The following is an 8,343-nucleotide window of genomic DNA, read 5'->3' on the forward strand; positions in this document are numbered from 1 at the left end:
TAGTTTTTTTTCCATTGTGTTTTCGTGGGTCAAAAATTAATAATGATTTATCTATCGACAACATTAACCAGCTAATTGTTGATAATGTTCTAGGATAATATAGCTATAATGTATTTTTTAAACAACTTAAATTATTTATTGTTTGAACTAAATTGACTTTATTCTTAGAGATTTGATGTTAATAAAAGCATTTCGTGATAACAATATATTTGACTTTACAGAGTATGAAAAAAGATTCATGTTTTTGAATATTTGAAGAAAATATTTGACCATGTTGAAAACAAGAGATGATCAAGATTTATCTACAAGAAGATATAAATTATTTATAAGAAGATTTTATCTAAATTTATCACAATAAGATATGAATAATTTACAAGAAGATATGATCAAGAATTGTTTACAAAAAAATACATTTATTATTTGCAAATATATTATTCAGATTTTGACAAAAGACAAAATACTGAATTAGACTTAGTCATATTCCTACTTGTGAAAGTTCAAGAACCGGTCCAACATTATGCTCCCGCCCATATCAAAGAAAGCAATTGGAAGGAAGTTTCATCTGAAGAACTGGCGAAAGCCATCTTAACTGTAAAATATGTTTTATGTGTTTCTTGTGTCTCTAATGAGATCACACACCTTATTTATAATGATGCTGCAATAATTACATTCAATGTCTAGGAAATTGTATTGACTATGACTACTAACAATTATGCTAAGATGTTGCACAATCAAGGAATAATTAAAACATACACTGAATTTTAACACTCCCCCTCAAGCTAAAGCTTACTATGCTTTAAGATTGTTAAATCAAAAAAAATTATCACAAAAAAAAAAAAATGAAACTAAGTTTGACAATTCTTGGACTAGTTTGAAAAGAGAAGGCACCATTGATGATTATGTGTGAAAGAGTCACCACTGAATTGATTATCAGTGGGGATAAAATGCGCCACTAATATAATTCATATGTGGGAATAGAGTCACCACTGGATTGATCGTTAGTGGAAATAAATGGCGCCACTAATATGATTCATATGTGGGAATAGAGTCACCATCGGGCTGATCGTCGGTGGGAATAAAATGATTGTCTGAGCAAATGGTACATTGTCCTTGAAACTAAATTCTCACAACATCAAATACAATGTGGGACGAAGAGTTGAAAAATGAGGTTGTTAAAAAATCACCACATTAAGAAAAGACCTGCAGAAGGGGGCTGGAGACAGGTGCATGCGCTCTCACACATGAATTTGGTGGAGGTGTGTGGGACCCATACATAGAGAAGACGGATGTGTGTGACAACGTGTGCAATGTTGGTTGGCGATGGGAGAAGCACCTTCGTGCTCGCCGGAGGATTGCGCAACGGTGTTTGTTGGTTTTGGATGCGCACTAGAAAAGAGGCTGTTGGTGTTGGCACAGCTGTAACAGAGTAAAATAAAAATAAAAATAAAAACAGTGACATTTGGTGCGAAACACAGTTGTGTTTGAAAGAAGAAAAAAAGTCACTGGAAAAACACACAGCGAAGGTGGTGCTTTTGAGGCCGGTTGTAGCATTGTGGCTGGTTGCTAGAAAGGCAGCCGAAGTTGATGGTGACAGATAACTGTACGAAGCCAAAAAATTGAAAGACTGAAAAAGGTGGTGCTGTCGGCTGCATTTTATGTCGCTGCCAGCAGTAGTGAAGCACAAAGACGAGTCAAAAATCAAAATTTGCTCTAATACCATGTAAAATATGTTTTCTGTGTTTTTTATATCTCTAATGAGATCACACACCTTCTTATTTATAATGATGCTGCAATAATTACATTCAGTACCTAGGAAATTGTATTGACTAGGACTACTAACAATTCGCCTAGGATGTTACAATGAATTTTAACATTAACAAAATACGAACAATATCAATCAAAATAATTTACAAAACTCAATATGAACAAAATACGAACATAATCAATCTGAAGAATTTACAAATTCAATCTGAACAAAATACGAACAGAATAAATCTAGAAGAACTGCTCAGATTGGATTCATAAATAAAGAATTGGCTAAAAAAAACCTATTATCAAAAAACATCTTGTTTAGAATTATTTTTGAATAAGATCATTGTTGAGCAAACTAGGAATCAAGATACAATTCAGAATTAAACAAAGACTAAATTGAAGCCCTAATTTTACCTATAAATAGATACTCAAGGTTGAAGAATAAGATCATCGAAATATTAGAAAATAGTAAAAGAACTTGAACTCAAAATCCAAATTCATCTTAGAATTCAAAGAGAGAAACGCTTGTTTGAATGAGAAATATTTTCTAAGTGATTTTCTTAGATTGTGATTAGCATTGTTATAATCAACTTACTAGAAGCAACTACTCAAGTTTCAGACCTTTATATTCAAACCCGATAGTAGTGTTAGTATGCCTTCAACAATCTGGGATTGTCAGATTGTGTGTAGAAGACTTAGTTGGTAAAGCCAATGTGTGTGTTCCTCAAAAGTTTGGTGTTATCAGGTTGTTTGAGAAGATTGGCTTGAAGAGTCATGTGCTTTGTAATTCAAGTTGTTAAGTTAATGGATTAAATCCTTCTAAGTGAATGGACTGATGTAGCCAAGTTAGTGGTGAACCAGGATAAATTACTTGTGTCACTTTATGTACGCACTTGCTGGTTTTGTTGCTGGTTCTACTCCAAATAAATCATCAAGTCTGAACCAGTGTAATCAAATAATAAAAAAAAATTATCAATTTAGTCAAATACAATTCAATCTCTCTTTTCATATTTGCATATTCATTTTAAGTTCATACAAATTACAAATACTATCACATACAATTTTATAGAACACATTTTTTTTTCACACCTTAACAAAATATTTACTAATATTTTTTCCACAACACCATATTTCCTAATAGTTACTACCACGTGTTTTAACTCACTAACACATGCTTAAAATATACATGTGTATTTAAAACATCAACTTGTCTCTAAAGTTACAAAAAAATTACTAACACTTAAACGTATCTATTTATAATATATTAAAATAGCATTCTAAATCATTCTATTTTCATCTCATTATCAATTTTGCTTCATAGTTCTTTTTTTTATGAGGTCAATTATATGTTTATGTGTCACTCCAATTTTACTTGTAGACAACATCCATTTTGCCACATAGCTCTATTTTTGCCAAGTCAATTATATGTTTATATGTCACTTTAAATTTACTTGTAAACAAGTTTTATTTGAAACTCTACAATATGTTTACTCATTCATCCAACATTCATTCTTCTTTAATTTTATAACCGACTCACATCAATATCAATAATACAACATTTATCTAGCAAGTGATGATTCAACTAAAAAAAATTATGTTCTAATCACCATTTTTCATTTTTAAATATTTTTTTCTTCTAAATGTTTAAATCAGTTTTCACCATGTGACAGTTCATTGTTGATTGGTACTCTTCAACACTTGCTCCAAGCTATGTCTTAAGAGCTGAAAAATGGTATTGTGTGCATTCCTCTCCTAAGGAGACCTTCATCATCCCTTTTTTCATTGTGACCACTATCGTCGATGATTAGAACAAATGATTTTTGTTATTAAATATTTGGTTTCTTATATATTTATTTAACGTCTTTTCTTTTCTTTTCACAGTTTCCTTTATCTAGATTACATGAAAATCGAAAGGTTTGTGTTTTAAAGTTCTAAAATTTAATCTGCAATATAACTTAAAATATGATCATCGAACTTTTAATGTACGACTAGAATTAAATTGATATTAGTAGAAAATATTGACCAAATGCAATTCATTTATGCATTTCACATACTTCATGCTTTAGTTATTAGCTATTTTTCATTCTCTATAGATTTACTTTAATGGTACATTATATGTTAAGATTGTCTAAATGATAAAAGTATTGCTTGCATGTTTTAACTAGAGGTCTTACTCCGACACGACCACACTAAAAATTACTTTAATGACATAATACGATGTTTTTTTTTTTTTTCAGTTTCATAAGTTGGTCTATTTTTGTATTGTTTTTATAAATTCCATTGAATTTATTTGAATATTTGTAAGATTTTTTTTACATTCCAATTTTTATTTTCAAACCCACTCCATTCCTAGAAAATTATGGACGGAAATCGGTGTCTTTCTTGCAGTGTATATGTATGATTTGTAAAAAATAAAGTATTAAGTTCCTAATTCGCACAAGACACCATTGGTAAGTTTAAATTTCAAACAAAATATTTTCACATCAAAGTTTTTTATGACAAATTTTTTAGATATTATTTTTTATCCAAAAAAAAAATATTATTTTATTAGTTTCTTTGTTTTTTTTTTTTGGACTTTATTCCTCATAAATGGTATTTTATTTTCCAAAAACACTCAATTTCTTAAAAATTCTGAACGAAAATTAGTGTTTTTCTTATAGTATATACATATATGACTTATATAAAGTAGGATATTAGATTCATAATTTGGACAGTACACTCAAAATCTCTGGAACAGCCATGTATAAAGTATACTAGTTTCAAATCCGTAGCGAATACTTTTGTATTTGGTTTGCCCGTCGCATATAAAGTATTGAATTATAGTGGTGATAGTTTTGATTTCAAATAGCAACATTTGATCAAATATAATATCAGCTGGAATAGCTCAGATGGTTAGAGCGTGTGGCTGTTAACCACAAGGTCGGAGGTTCAAGCCCTCCTTCTAGCGATTTTTTGATTTATTTTTCCACCATATCTTGTGCAATATGGATCCAGTGTTAAGTTGGGCTTTTTCTTTTAACTTGTTATGCTTTTACTATGTTACGGTCCTTGAAATATACGTGCCTTGAATGAATAACAAAATAATGCCTTTATATTTATGTAAATATATTTTTTGTATTTTATTTTGAAATTATCAATAATTCTAATGTAATTAAGATTTTCAAAATTCATTTTCATTTTTTTGACAAAAAAAAAAATAAAAATTAAACAAAACTATTTAATTTATTATGTGAATTAATAAATGAATAATTAATATTATTCTATAAACACAACAATTAAATGTCTTTTGAGTAACTCTATATTATATAGTTTGATCTTAATTCAATTGCTGAAATATATCTAATCAAATAATGACTTAACCATTAATACTAGGCAAAAATGAAAATATTCTAAAATAATGTGCTTTTAAAATAATGTGTTATACGCTCAAGTCTTCTTTTAAGTAGATAATTGTTTATTTTTTTATTTAAATATAACTTTAATTATAAATTTTTATATTTTTATATTTATATATCCTAACTAATATTAGTTAAGTAAAAAAAATTGGTGCCCCTAAATAATTGGGGCCCGGAACGTTCACCTATCTCAATTGTCCTCACGACCACCAGTGTGATAGATCATGAGTGGTTCTAAAAATTATCACATTGGAATAAGAACAACTACACGATTGAATTGGACACCACATTTGTATCTAAAACTATAAGACAATGATTTTATGAGACATCTCACTTATATAATTATCAACATCTCAAACAGAAGTTTTCTTTTTCATCCACTTGCATCGTCGTTGGTGGCACATCAACAAGACACGTCTCCTGAACATCGTTGGGTTGTGAGTGCACGCTAGCTACCTGAAAAGCCACAATATGTAAGACTTTCAATATAAGAAATCAATCACGTCAAACCATTGGTTATGATACCACTGTTAGGTTAAGAGGAGTTTGAGGATCATCGCATTGAGCAAAAAGCAACTAGATAAGAGAATTGGACTCCACATATATTCAGCTAAAACCTTAAAGCAAGAGGTTTATGGTTCTCCCTCTTACATAGTGCTCAATATTTATTTTTTCATCTAATGTTAAACTTCTTTATTCACACGTTATATATCAGCATTTCATTTATTATAAGGGTTCCTGTTTTCTCAAATTAAGGGTCCACATCTATAACTTACACTCTTTAATCGCACCACAACCAAAAACTCTTCTAAATTTTTATGGTGGTGCATCACTTGATTAAAAGAAATGCAAATCAATAATGTATCAATTAAAATAGTTTATATGTAAACTTATGTTATCAAATACAATAAAATGGTAAAATGAATTTGTAATCATGACCATACACTTAAATGAGAAGTTAAATACATTTATTTCCTATATACAACCTCTAAGGACTATAACCTAATTTAACACGTTAAATAATTGTTACCTCATAAATGTCATACAAAATTTATTTAGTTGTCAGTGATGTGGCATTAATAATAGATCCACATGGAAGACTACATATTCAAGGATATGTTTATTAGTTTGAAAAATTAAAGCACTATAACCTTTCACTAATGCTCATAATTTATTGATCAATTTAAATATCATGTTTTTATCTCCTCTCTCAGCTACTTCTTATCTCCAAGATTCTCAACCTTAGTTATTGCATCATTGTCGTTGTGTTGTTAGTTTTGCCAAATGGCTTTGTCAACCATCATCATTCCAGTTGTAGTGGGCTTGCTCGCCATCATCATCCATCTATGTTCTCTCCTTCTTGTCTTTCATTTTGAAAATCTGAAAATCACAAGTTTGGATGTTCATCTGTCTCGTGCCTTTTACTGATCTAGGATTCACCTTGTTATTTTGTTTACTTCTATACTATAATCGAAGTTGAGGTTGTTGGCCCTTGTGAGAAGGGCTGGGCATGGTTGGTTTTTTTTTAAAAATTAAATCATATTCATTTTAAAATTAATATATGGATTTAGATTTATAACCAAATCTATTATTTGATTTAAAAGCGGTTATAAACTCAATTGTAAAATTGATTATGGTTAAATAACCGATTTATAATTAAACAACCGGTTTTGAAAATTTTAATTTTAAAATCGAATTTTATTTTCAAAATCGGTTAAAGTTTGATTATTTTTTAATATTTATTTTTTTAAAAATTATTTATTCATAGTTTAAAAATCGGTTATTTAAAAAAATCGATTTTTTGATAAATTTTTTAAAAATTTTTGAGAAAAAGTTCGATTTAAAATTTTTTTGAGAAAAAAAGTTTTTTTTTTTTTTCCCAATATTTTTTCGAAAAAAATAAATTTCAAAATTTTTTCAAGAAATAAAATCTCAAAATTAACAAAATATTGATAGTGGATAAAAATCAAATCCAAATATAAAACATAAGTGGTTATCCAACCGATTTATAAATAAACCGGATTATAACCATATGATTTTAACCGGATATTTAAAAGGGATTTGGATCCGATTTTGGATTTGGGCATTATAATCGGAGTTTTTGCACAACCCTACTTGTGAGTGCATATTTGGTATCGTATTTAATTATGTTTTCGGCTAAATATCACCAGTGGTCCCTAAACTTAATTTAAGTTAACATTTTAGTCATTTATCTTTTGTTTTTCCCGATTTGATCCTTTATTTTAATTTTAAGTGACAATTTGATATTTTATGTTTTAAAATGTCAATAATATTATCCTTATTTTTTGCAAAAATTCAAAAAACTCATAAAAAATTTTAAACAAAACTCACAAAACTAATTATCATCCTCAATATAATGTAATTTCATTAAATTTATAACTTAAATATTTAAATAGACTCATATTTTCATCCCCAACAACATCAAATAAAGAATGACAAATATGAGTTTATTTGAAGATTTGAGTTACGAATTTGATTAAATTTATTTTATATTACAAAATATAATTAATTTTATGGATTTTGTTTGAAAATTTTGATGAATTTTTGTTAAAAAAATGATAACATTGTTGACGTTTTAAAATATAAAATGTCAAATTGTCATTTAAAATTAAAATAAAGGATCAAATCGGAAAGAAAAAAAAAAGATAAATGACTAAAACGTTAACTAAAATTAAGTTAAGGGATCACAAGTGATATATAGCCTATATTTTCTTTGGCTCTTATGTGACCTGATTATGTGTCTTTGTTGTGTTGTGTTGTGGTCTACTTGATTGAGTATATTATCATTTAATTTCACTTATATTTATATATATATATATATATATTTGAGTCATGATCAATTGACATTATATATAAAACTTAATATACTTACACTTTTAATAACTTTTTGTAAAAGCTGAATCAAATTGAATTATCTTATGCCATATCGGTGATCATATACAAAACTTCAAACAATTTAGACAAGTGGTTATATATTTTCTAATAATTATTACACAAGATATAATATATATATATATGATGTTAAAATAATGATTTGATGAAATATCATATAGTTGTCAAAATTTGTGAGTTTTTATTGGTTTAATTTACTTAACGAAAATATTCAATTTAATGCATTAATTTAATTTATTACAAAAAATTATTAAAAGAGTAATTATAATAAATTTGACATTTG

At 27.9% G+C, this 8,343-nt stretch overlaps 1 non-coding gene across 1 annotated transcript; it reads left to right on the top strand.

Moving 5' to 3' along the window:
- Nucleotides 1-4,625: 4,625 nt before the first annotated feature.
- On the top strand, nt 4,626-4,699 carry TRNAN-GUU (transfer RNA asparagine (anticodon GUU)). The gene has a single exon. It is a non-coding gene; the product is annotated as a tRNA-Asn (tRNA).
- Nucleotides 4,700-8,343: the final 3,644 nt, after the last annotated feature.

Source organism: Cicer arietinum, chromosome 7 (assembly GCF_000331145.2).
Source record: "Cicer arietinum cultivar CDC Frontier isolate Library 1 chromosome 7, Cicar.CDCFrontier_v2.0, whole genome shotgun sequence".
Lineage (NCBI taxonomy): Eukaryota > Viridiplantae > Streptophyta > Magnoliopsida > Fabales > Fabaceae > Cicer > Cicer arietinum.